The sequence below is a fragment of the Lissotriton vulgaris genome, chromosome 6, assembly GCF_964263255.1.
Source record: "Lissotriton vulgaris chromosome 6, aLisVul1.2, whole genome shotgun sequence".
In the NCBI taxonomy this organism is placed as follows: Eukaryota; Metazoa; Chordata; class Amphibia; order Caudata; family Salamandridae; genus Lissotriton; species Lissotriton vulgaris.
In genome coordinates this window covers 1,742,216,363-1,742,231,245 of record NC_141694.1, presented here as the reverse complement: position 1 = coordinate 1,742,231,245, position 14,883 = coordinate 1,742,216,363, and the positions used below count along the sequence as shown (strand labels likewise).

General features: G+C 42.4%; 1 protein-coding gene across 3 annotated transcripts in view; it reads right to left on the bottom strand.

Annotated features, from left to right (window-relative positions):
- The window catches only part of LCLAT1 (lysocardiolipin acyltransferase 1), a 554,842-nt gene that overhangs the window by 320,791 nt on the left and 219,168 nt on the right, over window positions 1-14,883 (bottom strand). The gene's annotated exons all lie outside the window — the stretch shown is intronic.

Here is a 14,883-nt window from a genome sequence, read left to right as displayed (position 1 = left end):
ACGTCTTGCTTTTTACTAGCCAGCTAGATCCCTAAGATCGGAATCTCTTGGTCTGGCCACGGTTCCTTCTGTTAGGAAAGCAAGGGTGGGGGCGTTCTTTTAAACACCTGGCTCCCAAGCTCTGGAATGCCCTCCCTTTGTCGCTCCGCAGTACCTCGAACCTGCTGGCCTTTAGAAAAGGCCTGAAGACGTGGCTCTATGGACAGTGATCTGCTGTTTCTTTTGCGTTCTTCCTTCTGCCTTCTGTTGGTCTGCTGTGGGTTTGAAAGCGCAGGGACACTCCTCGGAGTAGCCGAGCGCTATATAAGACACCGATAACATTAACATTAACATTAACATTAACATAAAAGGTGGCGGTGTGGTACTGCGTCGTGGGTGGAATAAGGAATATCATTAAAGAGTATAAAGCTCATCGACTAGATAAAGCAGATCATGTACCAACACAAGTAAAAAGATCCACTAAAATCCACTCATTATGGGAGATTACAAATGCAGACAAGGCGGTACCAAGGAGTGACTACTAAGACTATTCAAGAATGCAAAGCAACAATTTCGCAAGGACCGTAACAGGACCCAATTGAAAAGGTGGGCGGGAAATGGGTGGAGCTTCTATGCCATACCTTAATACAGCAAGCCTCGCAGAGCAGCGCATGCGCTGCCCAGGCTCAACCTATAAAATGTATTTATTTAATAAATATGGTTTCCTTGTTAAAATCCCAATTAAACGAGCGGAACGACCTGAAAATAAAAAAGCAAAAAAGAAAATCAGAAAAATAGTGCAAGAGTGTAGCCCTATGTCTTGTGCCAGTCTACTGTCTGTACTATGGCTCCAGGTGCTCTCAAGCATGCCTCTGAGTGGCAGGATTGGTGATGAACACTTCGCTCTTCAGTGACGCTCAGATGGTGCGGACAGCCTATTGCTGCAGGCTGCAGCGCGGAGGTGCAGTGTTTATTGCCAGCTGTCACTCGGTCTGTGAATAGTGACTTTGATGGTGCACCTTCATCACTGTTAGAAACGGGGTAGCTTGGCGCGGATCGGCTAGGCCAAACTCGGAGGCATTGTGTAAAGCATCTACGCAGCACACTCACAGGCGACACACACTAGGCACACTACAAAATGAGACCACACCAGGTTAGGTGAAAAAAACAGCATATGCATTATTCAGAACACGTCATCAGGCAATCACAGTTGTAACACTGTGCCAACAGGCACCGGGTAGCCGAAAACAGGGGGACTACTTACACGGCAGGGCCAATCGGGCCTCTGCCAGAACCATGAAACCACTGGTGAAAGTGCGCTATACAAATATTTTAAACTCAAACTCATCACAAGTGCGAAGAAAGAATAAATGTATGCATCAGTCATGACCGTACAGCAGCCAGTACCTCACGACAAGATCAAGAGCTTAGCTTCATAGCAATAAACATTAGGCATAACAAAGCGTCACATGAGGCATCATCATGAGCATAAATGCATGGTACATGAATCCTAGGCCCAGTATGCGTAAAACCAGTGGTGCAGGCCTTTGGGGAAGAAAAGCATTACCAGCATAGACATAACACTTGCAGCATTTCAATCAGCACAGGAGGATGAAATGTAAGAAATAAATGTAAAGTCCATCAGCATTCGATGAGTCACAACCAGTAGCTTTTGGCAAGTCCATGCCTGTAGTTTAAACACACTAGCATAAAAGCATTAGGCATAACAGGCGAGTAAAAACATGAAGCCTCATAACGGGGCATGAAAGTATCAAACATGCACAGTTGGCATAATCATATGCATTAGGCATCCTTGTGGGCATAAACATTAGGCGGAACAACAGCATCGGGCGTACACATGAAGCCTAGAATAAAAACATCCGGTCAGGCATATAAACCCACTATGCGCAAAACCCTATTAGACTGGGGCCTAAAACCTATGCGCATCATCCTCAGTGCAGAAGCCTTAGGCATGAACGCATTAGCATTATGGTACGACATTGGGCATGTCATCAATTCGCACATTGGGGCAGAACATTAGCATAAGGGGGGCATCCCTGGTAACACCAAACATCCTTGTCCCCTACAGTGCAGATTAGTCCCTGGTACCACTGCGCCTGGGGGAGCCCCTCCTCAGGGACTCTAAAAGGAAGCCTTGCCCAGTGCAAGAATGAGGCCCACAAGTTACTGGCCAGGTAGTGGGACTCTAGAGTTCAATAATGCCCCAAAGAAGAAACGCTGCAGCAGCCAACAACTGCGGCGCCGCTGGGTAGCCAAACCAGACACTGGCCTCTCACCCCTGCGGTATTGGGGGGGGCACACCCCAATGTGAGTAAATCACAAAGAGGCTCAGCCCCACTCACCACTCCTTGGGGGCTGAGCCAAGTAGTCAGAAGCCGTCCGCTGCGGCCTCTGAGCAGCGATCTCTCCTCCAACGCTGGAGCAGCCCGCTGTCCTGCGGAGCCGCTCAGGACCCACTGGCCCGACTGCTCGGGTGCCCCGCGAGCACCACACTGGGACCTCCTGAAGCCCCCACTCACCGGGGCGGTCTCGGGTCTCCGCTGGCCAATGCTGCAGCCGACACCTCGCTGGACTTCACCCGGGCCCCCTCCTGGGACCCGAGACTCGGGACTTCGGTGTGGAGGCCGCCGGCTCTGAACTTCCTGCTTCCTCCATGGCGAGGCAGGACTTCCTTGAGGTGCTCCCGCCGGCGCCAATCGCAACGCGGCTCCCCTGATGTCAGCGGGGAAGCCCGCACGGTGATCTGTGGCGATTCCTCTGCGCAGCAATGAGGGGTAGGCTCCCTCCTACGTAAAGCACCATGCGGGGTGGGCACCCACTGTTGGTTTACACAGGCAGGAAGGCCTAGGGTAAGCTCTTCCAAATACACCGCTATCCCCGGCAGCACCCCAATGCGGCATCAATGCGGGGTAGGCTCCCGCGGTATTTCTTCTGAATACACCGCTTCTCCAGGGCAGCACGATAATGCAGCAGGAGCGCAGGGTAGGCTCCCGCTTTAACTTCACGTGTTCAGAAGAGGCACACACGCGCTAGACAGCAGGCAGGGCACAATCACTGCTGGAATAAAGTTGTAGCACTTCCCAAGCGCAAGGTCCCACCAAATAAAACTGCAGCCCTCACAAGGCGCTAGGGAGGCAGGCAAGTATAGTCACTGGCGATATAGCGCTCATGGGGCGCTGGGGCCAGGAGACAGTTAATGCAGGGCGAGATCAGTAGGCAGTAGGGCAGCTCACCGGACCTGAAGCAGCAGTTCCTAGGAACAGTCATCCTCCATTACGATGGCCATCCTGCTAGCGCAGCAGTCTCCATTCCAGCAGAGACTCTCACTAGCCCTGTGGACAGTAGAGTGGTACAGATTGGCACAGTGGCCAGCAAGCAGGCTCTTGCAGTGGTACCTCCTGGCAGAGTGTCCCCCCTCATTCAAATTCCACGCACAGTCTAAGCATATGGAGGCACAGCCCCCCTATGTATACCCCTCTCGCCCCACCTACCAGAAAGGGCTAGAACCTTCTCGAAGGCTCCTGGCAGTTTCAGTCCCAACTGTCACTGTGGGGGGAGGTGTAGGGCACCCTATCACTTCGAACACTAGACCGCGAACCCACCACAGGCAAGCAGCACAAAGCAATGGCGTACATTTTAAAAGTGACATTTCCTTCACTGGTGAAAATAAACCTCTGCACACCATTACACAGCATTCAATCATGCACATACAGCAGAAAGGGTAGGGGGGAAAGGCTTAAAAGTTCGGGATGGCCCTGCAAGCAGGGCCAAGTCCAACAGTCACACTGTAATGATGTAGCCTCCATGGAGCATGCAGAACGCTAGGCAGCTATTTGCACTGCTTGCCTCGCGCCTGTTCTCTGGCCCTTATTGGAACTCTGTGCATGCCTCATTTTTATCCCACCGCATTTAGCAACATTAAAACTGGCAACATTTTGAGAAGCCGGTGCTCCCAGAGGATTCTGGGAGACTCCCGGCGGCCATGCTTGAACACTCTTGCTGGTTGAGTTACGTCGGCTATGCCTTACAAATGGAAGACATACCGCCTGCTTTCCACTTGGCAATTATACACCGATAGGCTTGTGTGGGGTGGAAGAGACACTCATGGTAAAACTTCCTCTTGTCCAGATACCGATCGGGTCTCATCAATGCACGCATAGCTGTGTACAAGAGGGAGCGCTCCAGTCGGGTCATGACCTTTCCAATAAACTGAGCTGAAGGCTCATTTATGTCTAGGTGAAAACATGCGGCACAAAAAATACCTACATGCTAATAGAAATAGATGTAAACATAACATGCACCCAGGTGACCTGTGCACCAGCTTTTCCATGTAAGCATCCTTCTGGAAATAATATAGCCCGACCTATCCATGGACGTGTCAAGTGTGCAATACACGGAGGATCAGCTGTCTGAGGGCCTTTGGGACCTGATCATGTTCGCGAGATAGCACCGTCAGTTGTGCGCCTGCTGCATAGATAATTATTTTAGTTGAACTCTAGTTTATGACCAGGCATGCCTAGGGTTAATAAAATGAGCGCCATTGACTTGAATGATAGTAGCGTTGATACTGAAGGGTTGGGAAGTAATCGAGTTTGTGGTTAGAGTACTAAGTTAACTAGCTGCTCGAATAAGCTTCTGGACCTGCAAGGACCTGGATACCTGTTGTGATGGTATGTATCTTTAAGATAGAACCTTATTATGTATTGTAGAATGTTATCATATGAATAGTGTATGCACATGACTAAGCGGTTACTGGATTCTGAAGGGGCATTCTTGGATTGACCACAGCTCCAGGTGCATGTTATTTATTTTACTTGGAATTAAATACTACTTTCTTCTATCTTACTAGAAGACTCATTCTTACGAAGACACTACAATACCCTACCGGGAGATGACCCCCGTTTTATAAATCCTGATTGATACTTTGTGAGTTTACTGTATTGTATTGAAGTGGATCATTATTTTAGTACTTCATATCCCTTTGAAGCACTATGTCATTGGTTTTTGGGTGCTCTTTTAATAGTGTATGTTTGGAAAGGTTTTCGATGTAGTATTTTCTATGTGCGCGTTGTAGGTTTTTTTACCCGTGGGGAAAAAAAAGAAGCAAATTGTAGCGTCTTCGTTTGTGAGAGAACTAAAAGATATTTTCTATTGATTTTCAAAGAGTTCTTGACTAACCAACAAACATATGGCAACACAAAACCAATAATTTGTTTTGCAAAACATTGTGCTTGGGCTAATTACAAAAATACAATAATTATTACATGCTTAAAGGGCACAATGGTGCTACCTATAAGTATTACACTGGTGTCTCAAAAATATATACATTGAAATATTTAATATTGGGCCCATTAGAGGGATGGAGGAAGAAGCAGCATGTCCAACACAGCTGCAAAATATTTTGCACTCAAAGTACACATCTAGCAAACAGTCTACACCATTCTAGACAAAATGAGCATGAGCAAGAAGCGTGCACTCCCCATCACATCCTCAACAGTCACTCCAGAAAATAAGCACTGTAGCCAAAATAGCGCCTCATAAGACGCTAACTTCTGAAGCACGAATCAACACACTCAACTAAGGCGTGCAAAATCTAAGATGCAAAACACTTACTTTACACATCAGTATATCCAAAAATACTCTGTTTTATTCACAAAGAAACCATTAAAACATAAAAAAGAACAGGATGTAAAATGCTGCTTTATTCATAGCAAAAGCAGATCATAAGAGCTACAAATATGGCAGAAAAACACGCCAAACAAGACAGAGCAATGATATTAATCTGCTTGTTCTATCATATTCAAAGCCCAACAGATCATCCTTTGATGAGCATCTGAGGACCATTACCTGCAGCAAACTGACGCCATAAACCTGCAGATGGCTCATGAGGATGGACCAGATAGGCTACCTAACCTCGGATAAACGTCTCTCTCATACTGAGCACTGAGGAACGGGGGGGCCGGGGGGGGTCTTGTGTGGAGGCGACATCATCTGGGAATGGATTCAGGGATTCAAGAACACTTCCTGCACCCATCATAAACCACATCTTACGAATGAAAAAGTAGCCTGGCATGTTTTGACCAATCTAGTCTTTGCATTGCACAGCTGCGCCCCTTGACTCTAAAGAAAGCCACCACAATAAAGTAAGAAAACAATTTGTTTTAAAATGGATTCTAAAAAGGTTGTATAATCAGTTGAATGTGGACATAAAGTGAGCAAGTTTCACCGGGGATTGTTTACAAACTGGCTCATTCCCATGCGTGCTGAGTGTTAAGCACACAGCATTTCTGTCGGCGGCCGTGTGATTATGGGGAATTGCTGCATTTGTATCGGAGGGTGGTGGGAGGTCGGATTTGTTTTTTTCTTTAGAGTCAGGTCTTTATGTATTTATTTATGGCTTATTATTTTTTTTTTTTTTTTTCTACAGGAACCCCATTCCGCCCTTTAATTTAATGGTGGCCCCTCTACTTTCTTTAAACTGGGCTTATCAAAAAAAAAATAAAAAAAAAAAAAAAGGTGCACTATTAAAGTAAAAGCAGGATTTTACAAAAAAAGCATTTGTTTCTCAAGTTGACAAACTAATGCTTTTTTTTGTAAAAGCACCCCATTCTGCGCTTTTACTTTAATAGCGGCCGCACACCTTTGTTTAAACAAGCCCAGTCTAGAGAATGTAGAGTGGCCACCACTTAAATGAAAGTGCGGAATGGGCACTTGTTAATTTTTTTTTTAAGTAGTCCATAGATACATAAAGACCTACAGTGTAAGTAAACTGTAGTTGGCTGGTGTTCCTAGATTACAAACGGAAGTGGTGTATCTGGAGCACAGGCCAATAAGGAACCAGGGAAAAAAAAGTTATGGAGGTATGAACCAATGGCAAGCAGCAGCTGTAATTACACTCTGTAGAGTGATTACAGTAGGGCTTGCAGACAGCACATGCTTGCTGATGCTCGACCTAATGATAGCAGAACGCAAAACTGGACACCTAGATTATTGCAAACATATTTTAGCCAAATTACCAGACAAACTATGAAATAAAAAATACAGTTTGACAATTGTTTAGGAAGTTGTAACCCCAAGAAAACTTTGGAAGTTGAGCTCTCCCTGTTGAGAAACATGGTGCACCTATTTTGTGTGTGCCCATTCAGAACACTCTGAATAACCTGTTTTTAGCCAATTTCTTTAGACGACTGTGCTATAAGATGCACCATTTGGAAGAAATTCCCAGGGGTAAGTGCTACCAGGAAGACAATATTTAAGCTCAGTATCATTCTAATCCCAGTATTTATACCTCCCCTTTAAAGTATACTAGCCACCACCGGACTTCATAAAGCAGAAGAGAATAAGAGGCCAGAGGAAGGATTGGCCAACAAGTGCAACTCTGTTTGGCGAACACAGACCCTAGCTGGCACTTGATATAAAAGGAAATGAAGTGTAAGGTTTCAAGCTTCCTGGCATCTCCCCATCACAACACTAAACATTCACTAGGCTAGGCTCCTGGCTCTTTACCCTGGAAACTTACATTAGGGGAAAAGGTGAAAGGACAAATTTAGGACAATACACAACACAGCAAAATAGTTGACCAAAACAAAAAGAGTAAAACAATATTCAGGTGTAAATCAGAAAGAACTACAACTTAATACAGCTAAAATCATGAAAAACAGTCAAACATGAAAAAACAAACATAGGATAATTTCAAAATCACAAACAATCAAAAGATACCAATCAAAGAAGCATTTCCTTATACTACCAGTTACAATACCGCACTGAAGCTTCTATTAAAGCATTAGGGAAAAGGAGCATGAACAAATGAAAACATAAACAATGAAGTAATGAAGTTTGAACAGTTGAATACATGAAAGGAAGAGGAAAAAGGGTAGAATTGAAAATGAGGACAATTAAATTTAGCTATTTGGCAAAAGAATACGTCAGACGAATCCAAAGAATATGTCAAACAATATTCTGAAGACTAACACAAGGTCTAAGGAGAACAATGACTTTGGACCAAAGAGGCTAAAAGTAGGACTCCTTCAGTAGTGCTATCAAGTGGCTTCTAAGGAAACTAATAACCGGAAAGACAAACTCGCAGGCATAAACAAATCTATAGGTTCAAATATTTTGCCACCAGAAAATAACAAGAGAATGAAGCTCATGGCTGTAGCAAGATCGACGATTTGGTTTTAGCGGAACGCCTAATAATGTGTGCCCACTTTAGGTAATCAAGTGTCCTTGAGTTGAACTGATCAACAATCTCTTGTGTTTATCAAAAAACCAACATATAACATATAAACAAAGACACAGGGTGTATACGAAAAGAATTTTTTATATATCAAGTAGTTCATTAAAAGAAACCAACTTCATATACAGATAAATAAACAAATAGAAATTAGGACTGTAGGTACACATATAAATAAATTACTAAGTGACTCAACAGAACCTAAAAAACACCTATCCCAAAATACATTGAATCAAACAAAAAAAGGGGGATGAGATGTGCTGTCGACGTTTCGGTTTCTTAATAGTTAATTGCTGAAACCATCATCAGGACTGTTATTTTTGGATCTGTATAGAAATATTGTAATCTGTTTGTAAAGATGCTGCCACTTCCGGAGCCACTCTACTGGTGAGACGCTCGTTTGACGCTCGTTTGACTTCTCTTCGGTAGAATACTAGGCGGTGCAGGATTGATGACTGCGTACCGATTTGCCTATCTCAACTAAATCCCGGTGCTTGACAGGATTGCATTCATACCGGACGACCCTTGCCTTGCTAAATACCTGTGCTCTACAAGTGAAGAATTGACCACATACCAAAACTTCGTACTACATCTGAAGATATTTGTTTGATAATGAATAGTAATGATATAAAGACGTTGTGATTCATAATACTACTCTTCCTTGTGTGGAAGTGGCAGCATCTTTACAAACAGATTACAATATTTCTATACAGATCCAAAAATAACAGTCCTGATGATGGTTTCAGCAATTAACTATTAAGAAACCGAAACGTCGACAGCACATCTCATCCCCCTTTTTTTGTTTGATTCAATGTATTTTGGGATAGGTGTTTTTTAGGTTCTGTTGAGTCACTTAGTAATTTATTTATATGTGTACCTACAGTCCTAATTTCTATTTGTTTATTTATCTGTATATGAAGTTGGTTTCTTTTAATGAACTACTTGATATATAAAAAATTCTTTTCGTATACACCCTGTGTCTTTGTTTATATGTTATATGTTGGTTTTTTGATAAACACAAGAGATTGTTGATCAGTTCACCTCAAGGACAATTGATTAGTCCTTCTTTAAAACAATTCAAATAAATAAACATTAACTAAATCAAGTCCCTTGAAGGCACTTTACCCTTCCACTTCTACTACCCAAGCCCTCAAGGGTATTCCGGGTCGCTCACTTTTTTGATAATCACTTTAGGTAATGGCATTTCAAGTTCTCCATTTAATATTGCTAGTCTGAGTCGCCCCAGTTCACAATAAGGGAATACACTGAGGTGGCCACCTATTTCCAAGTTGGGTATATGAACACCATTCGAAGCTGCAGTATGCTCGAATCTAAAGGATAGGGTAAGCAGTAGCCTTGCAGGTGTAAATAGGAATGTTACCCAACTGAACATTGCCTGAAAATGTATTACTTTCAGGTCTGACCTGAAGATGGTCTAGTGCCAGAATATTATCAGAATTTTGTTTGATACCAATGGTGTGTCTAATATTTTGTTTACAGAAGTATCAATCCATTGGTGTCAATGAAAAACTTGCTTAAAAAAGGACAATATTTTTCAAATCAGAGTTAGGACACAAGATGTCAGAAAATATTTCTGTATATGAAATTCTGACATACATTCCTAAAGACAATTTTAGACTTATGTGTCTCATATTTTTCATAACATTTGTAATGAAAATATTTACATATCTGTATGTATCTATATACGTTTTTAGTATAGATGTAGACCATAATATGCTCTTTACTACCATTGTTCAATGTGGGGGAGGTGCTATGACAAGCGACATGCAAAGCCTCGAGTGGGAAATTATGCCCCTTCCCTCCATCAACAATGTTCTTCAAAGGGACATTGGACTCTGGACATCTGCAGATATTGTTTACGCCAGGACATTTTTCAATGTGTATTAGTTTTCCAAAAATGGAAAAGGAATCAAAGGGTTAACTTTGAACAGAATGGTAAAACATTTTGAAGAGTCCTTGTGGCCATAAGAAGTGTTGGTTCCATGCATAAAGTAATTGGAATATGCAATCTAGGAGGCCGGCCCGTAAACACTTTTTCTCACGCCAATGTTGCTGTATTGTGATAATAAACTGGCATTTGCACTGTAGTAATAAATGTGTTAATGTGCGTATACTAGTACAGTTGATCTAAATAGCAGGTTTTATTGGGCCAGATTTATTCTCCCAAGATTTACTCTCTTTCGTTCTCTCTCTAAGGTTTTTTGGCCAGGCCTCTTAAGCCATTTATTCCTTTTGCATGGTCATCCACTCTCTGAACTGTAACATTTTAAATGTGCATATCCACCTAAAGAGTAGCACACTTCAGTGCCGGGATGATGGGCCAATCTCTACTTTGACTACTGCTTTTATTTCACTTTTTCCTAATTTTATTTTTGCAGTGGGTCATTTTTTACTTATTTTTTTCAACCATTCGCAAAACATCATTACACAGTAGGATTTTTACTTTCTTGCACTTTAAGCACTTTAATTTTGAACTTTTAACGCCTTTTGCATACTAATGCAAAAAAATGAATTACAAAATAAAACATCATAGCATTGCCAAGGTCAGAACTATTGGTTTTGTTAATGGTTATTTTACTTCGGTATTGAGCAGATCATTTGAAAGCAAAACGTAAGGTTAGCAATCTTATCAATGCTTTAAAACTAGGCCAGTGATATATCTCTGCATTTAAAAAAGCAGGGTTTTCCTCTTAGTGCACTGTCGAATTTTAGCCAGAAATTTCATCCTACAGGTCTAAAGCTATTTTGATTACAAATTCTGAGATTAAAATGAAATGAAGGCCCCTATCCTCCTCCCTCTCTTCTCTTGGTGTTAGCATTAACCCATAAGGACAAATAAGCTATTGTTGCAAACAGGAAGGGGGAAGATGACAACTTGCTCATGCTTTCCCAAAAGGAGTCTTTAAGGTTTCTGCACTAATGTGCAACTGACCATTACCTTCTACCATGTAGGCATCAGGTAGAGATAATCTGCATACCCACTTCTTCATCTGTAGCTTAGTTATAGAAGGAACTTAACTGAAAGGCTGCAACAGGGTTTACAGTGAATGCTTAAATTACGGTCTTTTCTGTGGCTGATCTAGAACTTTAACAATGTTTATGTCCTATGCTAGAAATCGCTGTAGAACAGTGAAACTAAAATAAGAAAACCAGACAAAAACAATGTCTTCATGGAAAGTTTTCAACATTTAGAAAAACATTCAACCCTACCCAAGATGATTTTGATTAAGATAGTTTTTGAAAAAAACAGTAATTATAGCCAACTAAAAAAATTAACTGACCAGAACATTGTTTTTATTCATTAGTTGCACTAGTTCATTTAAAACCATACTTATTTCAACCATACAATACCGAACAAGTGGTATAAAAGGTGCAGGTAAAGAAGTGTACAGGGCATAATTCATGGTACAGAAAACAAGAGGGACAAGAACACTTTTTACTTTTAGTAATATCTAGCTACAATACTGGAAAGTGCGCCAAAGAGGCTACAAGATCTTCCGGGCCCGTGGCAAGATCCTGCTGGACATGTCCCAAAAGGGATGTGTGTACTGGCGCAGAAACAAACAGCATTTACGCAGCACAATGCCAAACTGGCCGAAGAACACATACTTACCAAAAAGTGATGCTTTTATTTGCATGCATCCTTCTGGACTCCATATCTGGGGGAGTGGTTGGAAATGAACTAGGTTTCGCCATGCCGGTCAAGGCCTGTACAATAACATCCTCGTTAGTGGGGTGCTTGGTGAGAACATCTGGTGCACCAGGTGCCAGCCGGAGATATCTGGCCAACTACCTATTCACAGCCATGGAAACTAAATTAGGCAAACTGGAAACCAATGTATTTGTCAATTACCAACACTTGGTACCATGGGATGAAACACTGACAAAGTCAATAACAAACTACGAAAAGCCACCATAGATTCAGCTCATTATCGGAAATCTGGGTCACCCATTAATTGGGGCTATGCAATTGATCATTTCATTTATCTTATTGAAAACAGCCATTAGTTCCAAACTATCCCACATCTCATCTGGATGAAAGAGCGGGAGAGAAAAAAGCTAGACCAAAAAGGGAGAAGATACTTTAGGTAACTCTAAGACACCTGGTATAGCAACCTGTCTCTTTAAGTTCAACTGACCATCAAAAATATGCCATTTCTTCTTTCTTTATCCACCACCATCTTCCAGTGAATTCTATCATAGATGAGCACCTAGTCCACTATGTGATAAAAGAAAGAATCAGAAAACATTGCACCAAGAGGGCAAGAGCAAGTTGGCAGTAGTCAAACGGTTCGCTGGGCACCCGGTAAGCATAAAGTTGTGTGGACCACATTTGTCCTTTCAGTGGGCTGGTAGCAAACACCCACTATCCTCTGCCCGTCTGAGGACCAACATTAGGCAATGACTAGAAATGACGGAGTAGGCCCACCTGCTACAAAGGTAGAGACTAAATCAGAGCCGACCTGAAAGCTCTCCACTGGATCCAGGTTGATGCTAGGGTTACAGTAAAGACCGTCTTAATGCCTGCAAAGTGCATTCAAGTAGACCCAGCAAAGAAACCAACACCTCAATGGACACCCTGTAGAAACTCCCAGTCAGCATTCACCCTTCTGTTTAACCAAGGCTCCTTTAAGATGCTGAAAATAGGGCAGATCTCTGGAAATTCAAGGACCTATACTGTAAAATGCGTTCAAAGCTCATCTGAGATTTGAATCCAATCATATGCAACTGCTGAACACCGAACATTTTACACCTGCTCTTAGCGGAATGTTCAGAATAATGGGATGCGACTAAATAAAATTTGGAATGGTTAATGATACAACTGATCGCACCCTTTTTACATGCCTTTTCATTCTATTCTCCTCGCCATGAAGTATCTAAAGGGCAATACAGAGCTCTTATCAATAGAGTTAAATAGTTAAATATGTTGGTGGATGGGATTTCACTGACTTGAAGTGCTGGGCTACTGGTTGTTGCAGTCAATGAAGCCACTACCAGATGTCCTTGTGAGATGAAGGAGCCCAGACCATATCTGGGAACCTTGTGTTTAGTCAACTTAGAATCGAAGTGGATGAAAACAAGTTAAGAACTGAAATGTCTGAGTATTTTGATGGGTTTTCCAGCTATAGTGTTGGTAAATAGATAAGTGTCAGAAGTAGCACAGGGATTACTCAAGGAGGAGGGGAAATGCTACGAACTAGGACTTACGCAGTGGTGAGCTTTCAAAATAATATATTTTTTTTAAAACAGACCTAGTTATTATGTAAAGGCAGGTTAGTTTGTGAAAAGTCGATTTCTATAAACAAACTTAGGGGTTAAACTGACCTTACTCCAACAATGAGATGGGAGAGTAGAAAATGTTAAGTCGCTTTTTTTTTTCTTCTGTCAAGGAGTTGGTTGTAGATGTCGCAGGTACAATAGAATGTACTTGCGACATCTGTAGGAGATAATTATAATCAGGCAGATCGGATATCTGCCGATTATAATAAGGCAGATCGGATATCCGCCGATTATAATAAGGCAGATCGGATATCTGCCGATTATAATAAGGCAGATCGGATATCCGCCGATTATAATAAGGCAGATCGGATATCTGCCGATTATAATAAGGCAGATCGGATATCCGCCGATAATAATAAGGCAGATCGGATATCTGCCGATTATAATAAGGCAGATCGGATATCCGCCGATAATAATAAGGCAGATCGGATATCTGCCGATTATAATAAGGCAGATCGGATATCTGCCAATTATAATAAGGCAGATCGGATATCCGCCTGGTTTGTGATGGAGTATCTGTCCGCCAACTCTAAATCAGGCCCTTAAATCTTGAACAGGAAGATCCTGCAAATGAACCAGTGGCTCAAGCCCACCAGGTCTTACACAACACTCAGTGCGATTGTGCCAAGCACACTCCTCCAAATGGGTAAATGCATAGCAAATACCATTTAAAAGGAGAACAAAGGTTGTCACGTGCAAAACAGCACTATTTTATAAACTTTTGCCATCTGGGTAGACTAATTTGATCCCATGCATTGCAAGGGACTGTTCCCTGTAAACGCAGCTCTAGTGGTGTCACTCGTGCTCAGTGGAAATGCTAAGCTAATACTGGTAATACAGAGCTTTACAAGTGTAGTGAAACATTCCATCTTGCAACACTAGAAAGTCTGTTAATTAGATTAGTGATCGTGTCCCTGATGCCTGAAAAAGTTCCTCTTAGGGGCAGGGTCTGTGTTTGTACTCTACAGGGGGGGGGGCGGTGGACGCCACAGAGGTCCTGGGTATGATTGTAAGTGCCCACGCCATATCCACAAAACTACCACACTATTTTGTAACATCTGGGGAAAGCATCTAGTTTTAACATTAAGAAAAATGTAAGGGGTGCTGAGGTAGATTGAGACACAGGCGTGAAAACCTCTTGCTCTCTTATAAGACAGCCTTCTGCATTCTGTCGCTCTCCCAGTGGGACAAGACACAGCAAGTGAGATGTCATTTGCCAATCTTTTAGAAAAGCTAGCCATCACACTGTGACACTGGGGGAAGATGCTACCATTCACACTTAGCAATATCCACCTCCTCTACAAAGTACCAAATATCACAAAAATATACGACCCGGAATTTCTGCTTGA